We start from the raw sequence: 20,242 nt of genomic DNA, 5'->3' as shown, positions 1-20,242 counted from the left end.
GAACACCTTATCACAGTCCGCCTTGAACTGCCCGATCTCCCGCTTGCCAAACACTTTAATTCCCCTTCCCATTCCCACATTAACGTTTGGCTCCTAGGCCGCCTCCATTGTCAGAGCGAGGCCATAAATGTGAGGTTATCCATTTTGGTGGCAAAAACAGGAAAGCAGACTATTATCTAAATGGTGGCCGACTAGGAAAAGGGGAGATGCAGCGAGACCTGGGTGTCATGGTACACCAGTCATTGAAAGTGGGCATGCAGGTGCAGCAGGCAGTGAAGAAAGCGAATGGTATGTTAGCTTTCATAGCAAAATGATTTGAGTATAGGAGCAGGGAGGTTCTACTGCAGTTGTACAGGGTCTTGGTGAGACCACACCTGGAGTATTGCGTACAGTTTTGGTCTCCAAATCTGAGGAAGGACATTATTGCCATAGAGGGAGTGCAGAGAAGGTTCACCAGACTAATTCCTGGGATGTCAGGACTGTCTTATGAAGAAAGACTGGATAGACTTGGTTTATACTCTCTAGAATTTAGGAGAGTGAGAGGGGATCTTATAGAAACTTACAAAATTCTTAAGGGGTTGGACAGGCTAGATGCAGGAAGATTGCTCCCGATGTTGGGGAAGTCCAGGACAAGGGGTCACAGCTTAAGGATAAGGGGGGAATCCTTTAGGACCGAGATGAGAAGAACTTTTTTTCACACAGAGAGTGGTGAATCTCTGGAACTCTCTGCCACAGAGGGTAGTCGAGGCCAGTTTATTGGCTATATTTAAGAGAGAGTCAGATGTGTCCCTTGTGGCTAAGGGGATCAGAGGGTATGGAGAGAAGGCAGGTACGGGATACTGAGTTGGATGACCAGCCATGATCATATTGAATGGCGGTGCAGGCTCGAAGGGCCGAATGGCCTACTCCTGCACCTAATTTCTATGTTTCCAATTTTCTATGGAGGAGCAGCATCTCATATTTCGCTCAGACAGCTTACAACCCAGTAGTGTGAAAATTGATTTCTCTCACTTCAAGTAACCTCTGCATTCTCTCTCCCTCTCTCCATCTCTCCCTCACCTAATTCACCTAGTTTATTCCAAATCATCTTCTTCAGTCTCATAGTCTACAAGTCGTACAAACCTACGAAACTTTTTTGCATATCTTAGAAACACAAAAACATAGACAAATAGGTGCAGGAGTAGGCGATTCGGCTCCGCCAGCCAATATGATGACTGCAGATCATCTAAAATCAGTACCCCGTTCCTGATTTTTACCCATATCATAGATTCCAATTGCTCTAAGAGCAAAATCTATTTTGAAAACTTCGAGTGAATTGACCTCCACTCCCTTGTGGCAGAGAATTCCACAGGATCACAACTAAATGGGTGAAAATGTTGTTCCTCATCCAGGTCCTAAATGGGCTCTCCTTATTCTAAAATTTGGACCTCTAGTTTTGGACTTCATCAACATCGGGAACATTTTACATGCATGCAGCCTGTCCAATCATTTAACAAGGTTATATGTTTCTATAACATCGCCTTCCATCCTTCTAAACTCCAGGAAATACAAGCCCACTTCACCCATTATTTTGTCATATGTCAGTCCCGCCATACCCGGAATTAACCTACGCCACAGCCACTCAATAACATTAATGTCGTTCCTCAAATTAGAAGACCACAGTTGCACACAATACTCCAGGTACGGTCTCACCAGGTACAAATGCAGTAGGACCTCCTTGCTCTATACTCAACCTCTCGCAATGAAGGCCGACATGCCATTAGATTTCATCACTGCCTGCTGTACATGCACGCTCATGTTCAATGACGGATGCACAAGCACACCCAGGTTTCGTTGCACCTCCCCTTTTCCAAATCTCACGCCATAACGATAGTAACCTCGTCCAAATCCTTAATATATATTGTAAATAACTGGGTCCCAACATCAGTACCCCACTAGTCACTGCATTCTTTCATTCGTCTATTCTAAAGGTCCCAACGTCACCGTCTGGATATCTCGGTTCCATTTCTCCTGGCTCCCCTGTCAACCTGATTAAGTCAGTGCCATTGTTTCCTCGCTGATCAACTGCACATAAACGTTAGAGAAAGAGTGTAGAAACAGGCCATTTGGCCCACCTAGGTCATACCAAGGTGGGCTACTGGTGCTAGGACCCAGTTATTTACAATATATATTAAAGATTTGGACGAGGTTACTATCGTTATGGTGTCAGATTTGGAAAAGGGGAGGTGCAACGAAACCTGGGTACACTGGGTCGTACCCAGCTATGAATTCATACACTTACACTGTCATACACACGAGGAACAATGTCAAATTTACAGAAATCAATTAATCTACCAACCTGTACATCTTTGGAATGCATTGGAATGGAATGGAATGGAATTGAATGGAATGATTTATCATCACGTGTGACAAGGCACCTCCCCTTTTCCAAATCTGACACCATTACGATAGTAATCCGCCTTCTTGTTCTTGCCACTAAACTGTATACTCTCACATTTAACCAAATTATACTGCATCTGTCATGCATCTGCCCACTCATCCAACCTATCCAAGTCACCCTGCAGTCTCATAGCATCCGCATCGCATCTCAAACTACCATCCAACTGAGTGTCAGCCGCAAACTTGGAGATGTCACATTTAATTCCCTCGTCCAAATCTTAATTTTGTATTGTAATTAATAGGGGTCCCAACACCGAGCCTTGCGGCACCCCTCTAGTCACTGCGTTCTTTCACTCATCTATTCTATATCTCCCTTCATCACCGTCTGTATATTTCAATTCTATTTCCCTGACTCTCCGGTCTGAAGAAGGGACTCGACCCGAAACGTCACACATTCCTTTTCTCCAGAGATGCTGGCTCACCCGCTTAGTTACTGGAAGTTTGTTTTGTCTATCTTCGATCCTCGCTATGACATTATGTTTAAAATAAAACGCATGGCGACTCGCACAATGCACACCACTCCTCGAGACTTCTCTTCAGACCTATTACTAAATGGAGTAAAACATCTTTACCCTGTAGTCAAGGCCTCGCGTTAGAAAGACCAATGCAACATGTGGCTCATCACGGTTGCGAGCTATTTTCTTTTATTTTTAACAACTCTTTTATTGGCATTCCACGGCAAACACATTTCCATAAAACGGGTTTCAGGTATAATGCTATATGTACACATCATCCATTTATGTTTGTCCTCAATTGCCACTTTTTGAGAATTGTACAAAACAAATATAGAAACAGGAACACAGTAAAAAATACAAACACTTAGGGAGTGATTCTTTCTTTACCATATAATTAACAAATTGTAAAAAATAAAGTCTGGCATGTGAGACGTTAAATAGTGAACCCAGTTTTCACAGCCTCACACAAATAACTAGTTTTAAGTTAACATATGCTGTTATTTTCTCCATTTTATAAATGTCCATTGTGATGTCCATCCATGCATTCAGAGTTGGGCTCTCCTGTGATAACAATTTCTTTGTGAGTAATTTTTTAAAAAGTGTAGTGAGTATAAAAAAAGGGGAAAGAGACAGTGAGGAAAATAAATAAGCAAGAAGAAAGAACAGGAGAGAGAGTAACAAATAGACGCAAGGAGATGAGTTTTTATATTGTTGATCATCTTTCACTCATACCTGAAACATTTGCTTTTTACGATACAGTTGCACCACATGTATCCAAGAAATCAATAAATGGAGACCAACTCGTTAATAATTGGTCTTGTTTATCTATTAGGAGTAGTCTCATTTCTTCCAGGTGTGCTGTGTCCAACATATTACTAATCCAAATGTTAAGGGTTGGTATAGTTGCATTTTTCCAAAATTTACGTATGAGTTTTTTTGCTGTTATTAACCCATAATTAAAAAATGAGTTTTGAGATATGTTTAATATGTTCCGTCTTCCATTACTCCAAATATAATCTTTTCAGTATTAGGTTCCATTTTTATCTTAAATAGATATGTGAATTTGTCAAACATATCACACCAACATTTATGAAGTTTTGTGCAAGAAACAAAAGAATGTTTAATATTGGCATTTTGAGAAAGACATTTGTCACAGATGGGAGAGATATTTGGGTAGAATTTATTCAGCCTAGTTTTTGAATAATATAGTCTATGTAGTATTTTAAATTGTGTCTAGCATTAATCGAACATTTATGTAAATATATCAAATATTTTCCCATGTTTCTTCCGAGATTTTTATCGTTAGTTCTTTTTCCCAGTCTTCTCTAATTGCCTCTGTTGATGGTAATTCTCCATTTAAAATACTATTATATAGATATGATATTAATTTGTGTGAGTCAGCCTTAATATTCATTGCTTCTTCCAGTGGATCTACAATTATACTTTGAAATCTTTGTACATATTTCTTCATAAAGACATATCTGTAAATATTTAAAATATTGGTTGTTATTTAGTTTAAATTTAAATTTTATTGTTGAAATTATAACAGATTTCCCATTTCATACATGTCGCCTACCTTTTTAATTCCCAATCTTTCCAATTGTCTGTATGTTTTAGCAATAAAATATGGTTTAAATACCAGATTATTCGCTATTGGTGTTAGCACTGATAGGTTTCTTAATTTTATAGTTCATTTTAGTTGTTTCCAAATTCGTATTGTATTATGTATAATTGGATTCTTCTTATATAATGTGCTGTTCAATTTTATCGGGGAGAAGAGGATCGCTCCTGTATCGCACGGGGAACAATCCTCTTTCTCCATTCTTATCCATTTCATCTGTTGAGGAGAACTGTCCAACCAGTAAATTATATTCTTATTATGCACTGCCCAATAGTAATACAAAAAATTAGGAAGTGCAAGTCCACCAACCTCTTTGGGTTTACACAAATGATTTATTTTAATTCTATGTACTTTATAGTCCCAAATAAAGTTGGTAATATTAGAACCTAATTTTTTTAAAGTGTTTTAGTATATATGTTGGTATGGATTGAAATAAATATATTATTTGTGGTAAAAAAAATCTTTTTGATAGCGTTTATTCTGCCAATTAATGACAGCGGAAGCGTTTTCCAAAATTTAATCAAGGCATTCAATTTATTTAACAGTGGCGTAAAATAGTAAGGTTAAACGAGAACTTACCAGTTTGAAGTTTGATCTGTATTTTATGAGGAGTTACGATGAGGGATTACGTGAAGAACCCGTTCAGCACGCATGCGCGTATACTTCAAAGCAGCGGTGTGGAATCACAGATAGACACAGTTATTGAAGTAAACATAGTAAAGATAAGGAGACATCAGTTTATGAATTTGACCAATATTATTGAGGGTGGGAGCGGAGGGCACGTAATCCCTCATCGTAACTCCTCATAAAATACAGATCAAACTTCAAACTGGTAAATTCTCGTTTAATCTTACTATTTTACTTCGGAGTCACGTGAGTGATTCCGTGAAGATTTCAAAGCTCTGTGATTTCAAACCGTGTAACAGTTATTACTACATCACTGCCGAAGTCTTTGAGGGAGGAAGTGTGTTATCGTAATCAACCAATGAATCTGTTTGTAGAAAAACACAATGGTATTTTTTAACAATAACAACAAAGAAATTAAATTGTTCCCCTGGGCTTAAATTAAATATTTGCAGTCTGGAAAATATTTCCTGCAAATAAAAACCGGTTTTGCCAACGGCTTATTATAAAATTTCTGAACGGTCTTTCCCCCCACCATCCTGCTGTAGCCAGGATGTGGTTTATAGGCACGTCCATTCTTTTGGCCGTCGACGTGGATGCTGCCCTGGTGGAATGAACTTTGTACATGTTAGTTTTTATCCCAGCAGCTTTTAGCACCTGCTTGAGCCATCCCGAAATGGCTCGTCACCCGACCATAAGGTTTATTATGACTGACCCACAAGGCTTTTCATCTCCCTCGAATATATTGGCTGTGTCTATGTAGGATAATAGGGTCATGGCACATAACCGTGTTTCTGGCGGGTAAGCCCGGAATTCCACGGCTGGATTAGGTGTTCCTGGTCTGCTCTGTTTGACCATTCCCTGGACAACGACAGAGATCTGGTCTGGAGCTGTGAGCATGGTGTCCAGTCGCAATAGGTGTAGTGACTGGACCCTCTGTGCAGCTACAAGTGCCATCGACATGAGTGTTTTGAGTATAGATGGTTTCAGGTTGAGGGATCAGGCTGGTGGGCATCGCCCGAGGTATATCAGGACCACACTGACATCCCATATATGGGTGTAACTTGGTCTAGGGGTTTAGAGTTGTAAATAATCTTCATTAGTTTGACCACCAGCTGGTGGGACCCCATGGCCTGTTGTCCTGGAGCTGGTTTTGAAATAGACAGGCAGGGCAATTCTAGCTGTGTTGATGGCTCTGTAGCTGAAGTCCTTCATCGTGGTGAAGGTTCACCAGGAATTCCAGTACGTTGGTAACTGTAGCGGTTGAGTAGGTGGTACCTGTATCCAAGCAGTACTTCTCCCATTTTTTGATGCTGGACAAGTGCTGTTTTTCAGTGTATGTTCGGAGGGATGCTGACATGGTGTCGACGGTTTGTTATGATAATCCCATTCCCAGAAGTGGTTTGTGCAGAATCTGCAACCCAGGAGTTTGATTTTTTTCATGGCACGGGTGGCTTGTGCCCGACACTGGGTGTTAATAACTCTGGGTCACTGGGGAATACCATTGGAGTTTCAACAACAATGTCATGGAGTATAGGGAACCATGGCTGTGTAGGCCAGTCGGGTACTATCAAAATACCTGAAGCAGAGTCCATTTGTACTGTGCGTAGTCCCCGACTGATGAGGCAGGAGGGAGGAAATGCATAGAAGAAGAATTTCCCCAATCCAGCGCGAACGCATCTACCGCTGCTGCCTCAGGGTCTGGTTCCCAAGCGACATACATAGGTACCTGGTGATGTAGCCTTGATGCAAATAAATCGATATCTGGCGAGCCATGTTGCTTGATAATGTTTGTGAAATGTTTTGGGGTTTTTTTACCATCTATTCGATGTTGCCATTAAATTTATGTGACCTGGTGTCTGTCATTGTATTTAACTTACCTGGCAGGTAAGTTACTGATAGCCAAATATGTCTTTGGACACACCATTGCCAAATTGTGTTGACCAACTTGTCGCATGATACCGATTTTATGCCGCCCATATGGTTAATGTAGGCCACCACCGTAGTATTATCTATTTATAACCGTACATGCAAGTGATGCATATTGATGCATATGCTTTTAAACCATAAAAGTCACCCAAACATCTCTAGATAATTAATGCCCAGTGTAAGTGGTAACGATGATTCTGGATTAGTCCATCTACTACTTGTGCTGGATATAGAGCTAGTTGCTCCCCATTCTTGAGTACTGGCATCTGTTTGGATAACTGACGTAGGGTTAGTGATAATAATAGGCTGAAACTATGTCAAACGTTTTTTGCCCACCATTGTCGTTCTGATATTACTTCAGTGGTTAACTTCATGAAACGGTCAATAATGACCTGTATGTCGTTGTTGGTACAAAGGTCCGAATTATGTAGCCGGAAATGCTGCTACCATTTTCCCAATTACCCTGTTGCTTGTCGAGTAGTTGGTAGTTTGTTGACCATTAAATTGTTGCATGATTGTGCCAATTCAACTATGTTGTCTCTTGGCAATGTTACAGTCACGTAGACTGAATTAATTGTGAAGCCCAAGTAGTCCATGATAGAGGATGGCTTCAACTTAGATTTATCAGGATGTAAGACAATCCCAGGGTTTCGAATAACTGTTTGGTAGCTGAACAGCTAACATAATCAAATTCATGGTCTTGCCTACCATTTAGGATATCATCAAGATATGCCATGACAATATGTTTTTGTCTTCTGAATATTGCCAGAGCTGGTTTTAGTGTCTGGGTGACACTCTTGGGCTGATGTGAGCCCATTGGGTAACGCTTTAAACTGCTATAGCTGCCCCATCCAGGTAAATTTCAGGTATCTGCGATGATCCTTGTGAATGGTACTAAATAGTAAACAACTTTAAGATGAATGCTTACCATGAAGTATCCTTTGGAATTTAGTTGTTTGGCAGTAACAACCGGTTCCATTTTGAAATGTATATACTTAACAAACATATTTAGTGAAGTTAAGTCAATGATGATGCGACATCCACCATCTTTTTTGGGTTTAGTGAATATATTTGATACGAATTGCAAGGGTTCATGTTTTCCCATGATACCCTTTGTAATTATTCACACCAGTTCAGCTTGTCCCTCTTGTTTCTTTAACGGAGAGGAGAAAACATACCCTCTGGGGTGAATGTTGACCTGGCGGCAATTTTTCTAGTATGAATTGTATTCACTAAAGCCATTGAGTATATACTGATCACTCGTAATAGACTCCCATGTGCTTGTATTACTCTATATACTGGTAGGAACCAGACCCACCTACCCCCATGGTTATGGGTATTATTCTGTTTCCTGCCGGTCCAACGAGTGTTGCACGTCGTCTGACGTGGCGGTGACGTTGGGGGGTGGCACATTTTCCAAGGGGTCCTCTCTGGGCCCCGGTCTAAAGAAGACTTTCTGTGATAGATGCGGACCCCGAGCTTTCATCAGTCCGATATGGTAGACGTTGACTGATGGATGCGACGGGGTGCTGCTGCGTAGGAATTACTGTTTTTGGGTACTTGTCACGGCCCTGCCCTCATGAGCCGAAAGTTTTGTAAAACCTCTTGCATGTCCTTCATATGCTTTGTGAGGTTTTTACCCAAAGAGCAGTGGGTCTGGCTCAGTGGCTTGGGTATGCACAACCCCGCAATGTAGGATTTTATGGCAGGTCTTATGACTTGTTTACGAAGGTTGTGGTCATCTCCGTATTTGTCCATGGAACGAGGAGAAAAAACGATGTGATGGCTGTCGTCAGGATTTTAACGGCCTCCTGCACGTGGGGTTTCCACGTAGCTGTCTACCACACCTAGCAGCTCTTCCTGTTCCTGCACCACTTGCATACTCCCGAGATCTTCAGCCATTGCCACTGTTCTTGACCAGCCCAGTCTTGGTCACCAAAGCTATCCTCTGGAAAGGAGGAAGCAATAGACAGTGCACAAGGCACTGTGGAGGGAGTGCCTGACCCCCCTCTGCGAGAGCGCCCCTCCTGCTCCAAGAGCCGCTCCATGCGGCTCAGGCGGCTGTCTCTCCCCCGCCTGGGTGGAGAGACGTCCCCGTCCGATAAGTCGGAGCCACCGGCCGGGACGCCTCTTCCTTGGCTTGTACATCCAGCCCGCTGCTCAGGCGCTAGCGGGGCTGGGCTCGGTCGCGGTGTCGGGGTAGCGGACCGCCCGGTAAGCGGTCCTACCGCCTTGTTGCTGCCCCCGCGAGATGAAACGCTCCTCCGTGGAGTCGAGCGTGGGGCAGGTCTGTGCATGCGGCTGTCTTTCCTCCTGTGTGGGTGGAAAGACGTCCCGTCCGATAAGTCGGAGCCACCGGCCGGACGCCTCCGTGGCGTTACTTCCAGCCCGTTGCTGAGGCGGTGGCGGGGCTGGGCTCGGCGCGGTGTCGGGATAGCGGTGCGCTGGGTTAGCGGTCCTACCGCCTTGATGCTGCCCCCGCGATGGAAAACGCTCCTCCGTGGAGTCGAGCGGGGACAGGTCTGTTCCGTTGCTGCCACCCCCCCCCCCCTGAAGGAAGGCTCCTCCGTGGAGTCGAGCGGGGAACAGGTTTGTTGCAGAGCCTTTCTTCTCTGCCGGACAGCAGAAGGCTCCCTGTGAAGGAAACCATGTGACGTCAGCTTACCTGACGGTCCGTTCTTTCACCTCCATAGCGGGAGAGCCCGATTCCCGCTGTGCCGCTGTTGCTCTGCTGGACGTAAACGCGCATGCGTGCTGAACGGGTTCTTCACGGAATCACTCACATGACTCCGAAGTAAAATTAGCGTTAAATAATGATTTATATCTTCTAGTAATTTGAATACCCAAATACTTAATTTTTTCTGTTGTAATTTTAAATGGGAATTTTAATAGGTGACCCGCTTTCTGCGGCTTTAATGACATAATTTCACTTTTATTCCAATTTATTCTACATCCTGAAAAGGAATCGAATTCCTCTATTAAATTTAATAATGTCGGGATGCTCGTTTGTGAATTTGTTATATATAAAAGTATATCATCTGCATATAATGAAATTTTGTTATTTGAGTCATTAGTGTTATATCCTTGAATATTCGGATGCATTCTTATCATTTCAGCCAGAGGCTCTAGCATAAGGGCAAATAGCAGGGGTGATAATGCACATCCCTGCCTATTGCCCCTTGATAATTGGAATTTTGTAGATAACATATTATTAGTTAATATTCTTGCCATCGGTTTATCATATAGTAATTTTATCCATCTGATAAAATTATCTCACATATTAAATTTTTGGAGTACTTTGTATAAGTACTGCCACTCTACCTGATCAAATGCTTTCTCTGCATCCAGAGAGACAACTGATAAATTTTGCTATATGTTATCTCCAAAAAAATTAAGTATTTGGGATAAATTTTGCTAGCCCTTGCTGTCTCCTCCCCTTCCTTAACCCTCTAGCTGTCTCCTCCCACTCTCCCATCCGCCCGCCCTCGGGCTCCTCCTCCTCCTCCCATTTTCCTTCTTTCTCCCCCCCACCCCCCATCAGTCTGAAGAAGGGATTCGGCCCGAAACGTCGCCTATTTCCTTCGCTCCATAGATGCTGCTGCACCCGCTGAGTTTCCCCAGCAATTTTGTGTACCGACAACTGATACATCTTCTTTTTCCGTTTTATGTGAATACATTATATTAAAAAGGCGTCTCAGATTATTAGATGATTGTCTTTACGGTATAAACCCCGTTTGGTCCGGATTTATCAATGTATTAATATATTTACTCAATCTTTTTGCTAAAGTCTTTGCTAAAATTTTCTGATCTGTATTTCTGATCTCTATATGAGCCCGATTCTTCTAGATCTTTATCTTTTTTTGGTATAAGAGTAATTGTAGATTCTGCTAGTGTTTCTGGTAGTTTACTTTCGGTAAAAGCATGCGTATATAACACAAGTAAACGTGGGACCATTAACTCCTGAAATCTTTTATAAAATTCATAAATAAAACCGTCTGGTCCTGGCGTCTTCCCATGTTTCAGTTCTTTTATTGTTTCTCTTATTTCTTCACTTATGATCTGAGCGCCAAATTCCTCTTGTTCTAAGATATCCAGTTTTGGCAGATTACAGTTATCTAGAAATTTTATAATTTTACTGACTTCTATTTTAGTTTTAGATGTGTATACATTTTGATAAAATTGAGCGAACCTTATATTAATATCCCTGGGTAGTGTTAATAGTTCCCCTCTCTCTGATTTAATTTTAATGATAGTATTTTCCTTTTCTTGTTTCTTCAGTTGCCGCACAAGAAGTTTATGTGGCTTATCAACAAATTCAAAATGTACCTGTTTTGTAATCTGGAATAATCTTGTTACTCTTGCCGATAAAATTCGATTAAGTTTGAATCTCTTAATGTAATCTTATTATGTTTATCTATAGTTGGATCTTTTGCATTATCTAATTCTAATAGTTTGATTTCCTTTTCTAGCATCCGTTGTTCTGTCGTATTCTTTTTATTTTGAAAACTTTGATATTAAATTATAACTCCTCGGATGAATGCCTTAAAAGTTTCCCATGATAAAGATGGTGAAATACCTGGTGTCTCGTTTGTCTAAAAAAAAATCATTTGTTGTTTTAAATACTCACAACCTTGTGGGTTATTGAATATTTGTATATCGAATCTCCAGAAAGGAATTATACCTGGCATTCCCTCAACTTTTAATGTAAAAGTCAACGGGGAGTGATCAGAAATAATACCATTATGATATTTAGGATTAATCGTGTATGGAATTAATTTTGTGACCACTAAAAAATGATCATATTCTTGAGTAAGTTTTATGTACCGATGAATAAAACGAGTATTCCTTTCCAGTTGGATGAACTATTCTCCATACATCTGTTATATTAGTTTTTTTTATATATGTGTTTAAAATTTAACTAGTCTTAGATTTGGCATTACCCTTCCTTGGTTTTATTGATTTGTCTAAATATGGATCTATAACACAATTGAAATCCACCCCTAATATTACATTTTGATAATTATGCTCATCTATTATATCCATAATCCATATGCTGATTTCAGTTCATGACGTGGATAGATCTACACCTCCGAATATAGATTTGAAAAATTCTCTTTTAAGGGGCCTTCTCTTCTATTTCTACTTTCCACCTTTTATTTTTTATTTTATTTTTTTATTTTTATTTTTTTATATACACACTTCACATTTTTCTACTTTCTACCATCTATTTTTCCACTCTTTCCCCTTTCTATTGTTTTCTTTTTCTTGTCTTCCTTACTTCCTTCTCATAACATAAAACCCGAGGTTGTACATGGAATGGATTACGGTATGACATAGTTGGCACCTAAAATTAGGTGCCACTGTATTGTTTTGTATTGTATTAACTTCTAATAAAATAAAAAATAAAAAAAATAAATATTACATTTTGATAATTATGCTCATCTATTATATCCATAATTTTCTTTAAAAATTGGGGGTTATCAAAATTTGGAGCATAAATATTTATCAAAGTCAATGGTGTAGAGTAAATTTCTCCCGCAACTATAGTGTCCCGCAAATATAGTCTTTATCAGATATAGTATTCTTTAATATAACTGGTATACCTTTCCGAATAATAATAGCCGTACCTCTAGCTTTAGAAGTAAATGACGAGTAGTAAGTTTGACCTATCCAATTTGCCTTCAATCTCATCTGTGTTTGTAGTTTCGTGTGTGTTTCTTGCAGGAAAGCTATGTCCGAGTTCAATGATTTTAACTGGGCCAGAATCTTGCCCCTCTTGATTGGATCATTCGCATCCCTGATATTCCAGCTACAGAATGTGATTCCTCCGTTCTTTATTCGTCTATTGTCTTGCATTGTTAATTAGTTTTGGTGGGTTTGATTCATATGGTGCAGCTAAATACCTCAGGATTTTGGGTGTGGTATGATCGTCCCAGACTTCTGACACGGTTTTACATCTCCCTCTGTTGAATCTCTATGAAAAAAAGAAGAAAGCATATTTAGTGTTAGTGATAAAAAACTTAACAAGTAAAACACGTGAGAGTAAATTTAAAAAAAAGTGACTTTAAGGTATCAAAAAAGCGATACCTTAAAAACAAAAAGCCACCGATGGTGGTAAAAATTGATTTGACCTCCGTAGTTGGAATTGTACATTGAGCTCCGTCCCCCAGATAGAATATCATAGAAGACAACAGGCCGTTTCATCTTCTTGTAATAAAAAAAATGTCCAATCAGGACGAATAAAAACAGCAAAAACTTCAGAAATATAGAGATAGCATAATCAAGCCAGGTATAAATCAAAACTGTATGTTCAGTTCTATATGTATACATACATTTTCAATGTTTCTCTTATGTACCCAGGATTGTTCATCTTTTCCCTGATTGCAAGCATGTTCCCATGGGTTAAACTTCTTTATCTTAAGTACAACCGTCTTCCAGCCCAAACCTCTGGAATTTTTCCAAATGTTAAACTCCTCCCTCCGTCACACAGGCTTATGATGTTTTAGTATTATTATGCACATTTTCATTAGTTATTATGCATTAGTATACATCCTAAATTATATTTCCTTTCATTTAAACTGTATTATGATTATATAAAAGTTAGTAATAGCTATCTAAACTCCCCTTATCCCCAAAACTCCGTTAGTTAGTCGTATTAGTGTAATATCTTAAACGAGAATTAGTATTATTAAATGTATATGGTTAATTCATTATTTACATTAAATGTATGCTGTATTAATTAAGACTTTTCTTAATTCAACAAATGTAGTCCATTCTTTCAAGTGCGTCAGCTTTACTTCCACATGTTCAGCTTTCCTTTTGTTTATCTTCAACTTTTCCATTCAAGGTGAAACATGGGCTCTTCGTTGAAAACACATTCTTGACAGATAAGCCTGTCCGGTTACTGTCTGGAACAGTTCCGCCATCTTAATTACAGCACAGTTTTACATTGAGAAGTTTAACCTTCAGCATTCTCTTTTATTTTCTTTACAATGTCTTGTGCGTGATTAAATGCCAAATCAGGATCCGTAAAAGAGCATTGAGTAGAATTGTACGTAATTTTCATGTTCGCTGAGTATATTATCCATTAGCGCACCTTGGAGTATCCTTTCAGGATATTACTTGCTTTTTTAAACTGATGTCTTTTTTCAAGTATTTCACGGGGGTAGTCCCTGAAGAAACTGACAATATCTCCGGCGAATGTAAGATTCTCACCATGCGGTATCACCTTCAATACATTTTCCAGAGTTGAGATGCCTAGGAACTTCATAATGATATGTCTTGTTGGAGCCGTTATTCCTCTTTGGAAGCGACCTACCCGATGCGCTACATCTATCCTCGGGTTTTCCTTCAACTTAAAGACTTCTTTGAGTATCTTGGTGACAAATTCGCACATTTGAGTTCCATGCTCTTGTCCTTCCGTTCCTCCAATAAACGCTAAGTTCTGTCTCCTTGATCTGGCTTCCAAATCCTGACATTTATCAGTCAGTTTATTCAATTGCTCCCGATTAGAATCATGTTCTTTTTCCAGTCTCGATATTTCCTGAGTCATCTCATGCATTTCAGTCACCATTTCTTCCGTCAGCTCATCAGACTGTTTCATCTCTTCAATCAGCTCATCAAATTTCTTCTTATAATCTTTTTCCATTCTCGCAAATTCTTCGGTTGTCCTCTGATCAAAATCCCTGAACTGCTGCTTCAAAGAGGCATACAGCTACTTTAGTTCAACACAAGCAGTATCAAGTTTTCTAGACAAATTATCCTCCATTTTATATAGATTGTTCTCCATTGTGGTATTCATATTGGCAAGCATTTTGGAGAAGTCCTTAGTCAGATCTTTAGTAAGATCTTTAGTAAGATTAGTTCTTACCGTTTGTTCCCATTGCTTCATCTCTCTCTCTTTTTCTTTTGTCTCTCCTCTTGTAGCCATTTCAGATACTGCTTGTTGAGGATCAAGCTCTTCTTCTGAGCTTTCAGTTATTGTTTCAAGAGCTTCCAAACCTTCTTGAAGCTGAAGTCTGATAGTAGATTTCTTGGGTCCCCGTTGATGTTTTCCTTTACTCATCTAAAGGTCCCGTTAAAACTCCGATTTTCTCGACGCTTTCTGATGACGTCACTCCCGCGACGCCAAGCAGCCCCGGTGAGTGTTTTTAAATCGGTCCCCACTAGTCACTGCATTCTTTCATTCGTCTATTCTATGTGTTCCAAAATCACCGTCTGGATATCTTGGTTCCATTTCTCCTGGCTCTCCTGTCAGAAGCACACTGCCAACCTGGTCAAGTTCAGTGCCATTGTTTCCTCGCTGACCTTCTACACATAGACGTTAGAGAAAGAGTGTAGAAACAGGCCCTTTGGCCCACCGAGGTCGTACCCAGGCGTGCAAATGATTGTTTGGGGGGGGGGGGGGGTTTGGGTTGAAGTGAAAAGGCACTGCCTGCAAATGGTTGTTTGTCTAAACTTGACAACTTCCTGTTTGCACTATATTGATTTTAGATAAAACGCTACCACTTACGGGTGTGATTTTTGGCCATCTTACTCAGTTCTCCGCCGCTCATCAGGTGCAGACGATTCTTCCCATCAATGAAAAAGAAAAGTGTTATTAGCGTTTAAAAAATGTTGAGAATCTCTCTCCTGTCAATCACACCATGAAGGCCACACCTTTTCCGGAGGAAGGGGGAGGGATTATAAAACCCGAAAGTGTGGGTGTGGCTCAGCCTCTGCATGATGGGGGAGGGAGAGGTCTCGACTCTGTCTGAGCTGTGAATGAACTGAACACACTGAATGTCTACTGAACTGTGAGTGTGGTGTTTTGTGTGGTTTTATGATGGTTTTTATGGTTGTTTCACCCTGCTTGAAATAGTATGAAACTGCATTTGAATGTTGTGGCCTTGCACCCTCCTTGAAATGGTATGAAACTGCACTTGAATTTGTTGGCCTTGCACCGTGCTTGAAATGGTTGGAAACTGCACTAGAATTCGGTGGCCTTGCACCCTGCTTGAAGTGGTAGGAAACTAAACCTGAATTTTGTGGCCTTGCACCCTGCTTGAAGTGGTATGAAATTGCACTTGAATTGTGCGGCCGTGCACCCTGCTCGAAGAGGTAAGAAACTACACTTGAATTTGGTGGCCTTGCACCCTGCTTGAAATGGTAGGAAAATGGATTTGAATTTGGTGGCCTTGCACTCTGCTTAAAATGGAATTTCAAGGAATAGCCGTGAGTCAACTGCCAGATTTCAAAGCTCTGTGATTTCCTGCCGTGAGAAACGAGTCTCCACAACCCCAGCTGCTTCATTGACAGACGAGGGAAACATTCATAATGAATAAATAATAGTAACTCCTCTCATTCGGGAGTAACTAACCACTGAAGTAATTAAAGTTGGCAAATACCCCTGGTCTGGCCATAGGTTATTATGGAATGTTCAGAAGTTCGTTCGCCCATCCTGCAGTCACCAGGATGTGGTCCAGTGGAACGTACATAACCCTTGCTGCTGATGTTGTAGCAGCCCTGGTGGAGTGAGACTCGAAAAATATATCAGTATCTACTCCTGTGTGAGCCAAACCCTGTTTCAATCACCTGAGATGGTCCAACCCAATACCCTTTTTTAAAGTTTTTTGTAATTACCAAACAATGTTAGTTCATAGCCTCTAAGCTCTTCGTCACCTAACGTATTGTTGTATATGTGTGACCATAACCGAAGGTCCATGAGGTATGCCATGAACTAGTTTGAAACCTCGTGTCTAGTCTGCTTAACCAAACATTAAAACATAATATTATTTACAGATGTAACCATCCTATCCAGTCATAATATGTAGTGACTGAATCGGTTGGCTGAGACCAGCACCATGAGGATAATTACCTTATGAGAGCCGTGCCATGCTAAGGATGTAGCTGGAGTCTCCTGGTGAAAGATAGTGTTAATACCACATCAATATCCCATACTGCCCTGTGCTTGTCCTGTGAGAACTTGTGTGAAAGATGACCTTTATAACTCGATATTAGACGGTGAACCCCGCCAGAGTGGGTCCCTATTGCTGCAGCAAATAATATGTGAAAGCACATTGCGCACAGTAACTGGTCCTATAACTTAATTTGTTTGTCAAAGACCCATTTGAAACGAACTCCAAGCCGTCAGTTATCTGTACTGTATTAGATGTAACTTAAGTATTTAAACAAAACACTGCCCATCTCATGAAGAGGAAATGTAATGCTTTCCTTTCTTGGTGCTATCCCTGCATTTGCAGCGAGCACATACATGAATCGGTCTGACAATCCGAGTCGCAGGAGTGGGCAACTCAGAATCTATGAGTCCATAATTGATTTATCATGCAGAGGCTGGCTTCCCGGGCCACATTCTACACCAGCAAGTTTTATGTTAAGAATAACCGTAAACATTTGTATGCTTATTCCCGACAAAGCGGGAACATGGCTGCATAGGTCAGTCAGACAGAACGACACCTAGAGCGGGATCTTGTTGACTTTATTGCAAGACCCGACTAATGAGGGAAAATGGAGGGAGACAAACATAACTTCTTTCTCCTTGTAGCGTGAATGTATCTTTGGCCACTGTTATGCCACATATTTTTGCAACCGGAAAATGAGCCTGGAAACAAACATATCGATATTCGGTATTCCATTGAGCCATAATTTCATTAAATACTTTGTGATCCAAAACCCATTTTGTGTTGTCATTGATAGTACGTGATGATACTCCAACGCAAAAATGAGATTAGGTAGATTTTTACAGGATATTCTGTCTTGATTGCACCCATGTGACTAACATACGCCACCACCATAGTGAATCAACTTGACGTTGAGCATGCAGATTATGCATATTCACTCACTAACCGTTTAACCTATAGAATGCACCAAGTGTCTATAGGTAGTTTATGCCAAGAACTGAATAATTGTTAATTGATGCTAATCTCCTCCGCCTCTGAACTAGATGGCATTCATAATGTTCCACCTTAGAGCCCCATCAAGTATGATATAACTGACATTTTACGGACCAGATTACTGGAGCAACACTGAATACTGTTCGTCTATCATAATGACCTTGGTTGCTTCAGCTGGTAATCGCATAAGGTCTGTCACAAGACCTACATGGAATTTGAGATTACCACTCTGCACAGCTGAATTACAGCCACTATATTGTCAATTATACTTAATGAATAGAAGGCTGTTTTATCACGACAAGATTGTTCGAGGCTCCTATTAATTCCAATCTGTTACCTCAGGGAGAAGTCACAGGCTAATTAATAGTTAAATGTAATCCCAATAATGAATAGATCTAATTGGCATAACCTCCATTTTCTTGATCATAGTTTGAGGCTAAACCAGTTGTTTTAACTGGATTCCAGTGGAAGTGGTGGCGGCAGGTTCGTTGGTATCATTTAAGAATAAATTGGATAGGCATATGGATGAGAAGGGAATGGAGGGTTATGGTATGAGTGCAGGCAGGTGGGACTAAGGGAAAAAATTGTTCGGCGCGGACTTGTAGGGCCGAGATGGCCTGTTTCCGTGCTGTAATTGTTATATGGTTATATGGTTATACAGCGTTAGCATATCCTTCAGACATAACAAATGTTTCTGAGCTCTGAGCAGTCCAAGCTTTGGTTTTAGTATAGTGGTAAATAACCTGGGAACTGAAGGTAACTCATTTTGCAATGTTTTATTATTGCCTTATCCAAATAATTTTCAAAATGTCTCAGATGATCTCTGTAAATGGGAGCATCTTAAGGAAATCAGACGCGAAGTAAACGACATTCTGCATCTTTCCCACAATGAACAGGTCACTCCCGTGAATTATGTACCTGCTCGAGCTACAACTCTGGCCCGTTTTCCAAGCTAGGCCCGAAAGCCGTTCCTGGCCATAATACTGAGCCTGCCTTGAAAGACAACTCTGGACATATTTCTGTGCTTGGAACCTTAGCATTGTGCAGCTTTACATGGTTAGATGCCAACCATTTGTGTGTTGTAAGGCCACGAGGACCCCCTTCCATCCTTATCAAGGGAAAATGCTATTTTCTTAAATCACATAAACTAAACACATGTTATCATTATTATTGGTACAAACAAGTGTAAATATTACCAACTTGTAGATGGTCCCATATTTTCCCTGAGCCCGACTTGGGTCTCGGATTTTAAGACCTCTGTCCAATTTTCATGCTGCCACCAACTTCAGTGAACTGCTTACTGTCAACGAAGGCGTGGGATGTGTCGTTGCCGCAACGATGAAGCTTTGCTCGTTATTGGTAACTCGATTGGTCCGACAGCTTTGCTTCCTTATACAGTTTTACCTGTTGAATAGGTCTTACCTCAAGAGAAAGTTCAGCGGCTTATTTTAATGTCACCCCTGAAGCGTTGTTTACTCCCGGCATATATAGCATGAGGGGAACCCTAGCCCCTTTCGGGTATTCTCCACCTTCGTTTGCGAGGACTCCCTTGTGTCCATACGCATTTATTCCAGTACGTTCCACAAACATATTTTTAGAATTTTTAAGTTGGTTACACTCACCACTCGTAATCTCTTTCACAGTAAGAGGATTTTTGGACAGCCATGAACAGGTGCTGCAACCAGAGTCTCCTGAAGAGACCTTCGAATATAAAGTTCCTTTTGCTGGAGCATATTATGCTGGAGCTGTACTCAAACAGCCTTTCTTGGCTTTATGCCTTGGGGTATGCATTCCAATACCTCCAACCTCAGGTTATAAAGCTCCTTTTGCTGCAGCATACCATACTGGAGCTGCGCTCAAACAGCCTTTCTTGGCTTTATGCTTTGGGGTATGCTTTCCAATACCTCCAACCTCAGGATATAAAGCTCCTTCTGCTGGAGCATATGATGCTGGAGCTGCGCTCAAACAACCTTGCTTGGCTTTATGCCTTGGGGTATGCTTTGCAATACCTCCAACCTCAGGGTCAGAACAAAACTGCCCTGGTAGTCTCAACCTCCTCCTTGAAGGAGACATTATGCAGCCCGTCTACAGCTGCTACTGCCATGAGCTCCCAAGAGGACCCTTAGATATTAAGCTCCTGTTTCTGGAGCTGATCTTCTCTATACAGACCTTACCTGAAGCTGCTGCCACGGCCCATGGGGTGACCTCTTGGGTAAAAAGCTCTTCCTGGAGCTTGCCGTGATGGAGCATCCTTTCTATCAGGTGCTCCATCTTACCAGGCG

General features: G+C 40.9%; 1 pseudogene; it reads right to left on the bottom strand.

Moving 5' to 3' along the window:
- Positions 1–19,005: 19,005 nt before the first annotated feature.
- LOC116971624 lies at positions 19,006–19,102 on the bottom strand (annotated as a pseudogene).
- Between the last annotated feature and the right edge of the window lie 1,140 nt (positions 19,103–20,242).

Source organism: Amblyraja radiata, chromosome 3 (genome assembly GCF_010909765.2).
Source record: "Amblyraja radiata isolate CabotCenter1 chromosome 3, sAmbRad1.1.pri, whole genome shotgun sequence".
Lineage (NCBI taxonomy): Eukaryota > Metazoa > Chordata > Chondrichthyes > Rajiformes > Rajidae > Amblyraja > Amblyraja radiata.
Note: the sequence above shows the minus strand (reverse complement) of the source record. Positions and strands in the feature narration are given on the sequence as shown.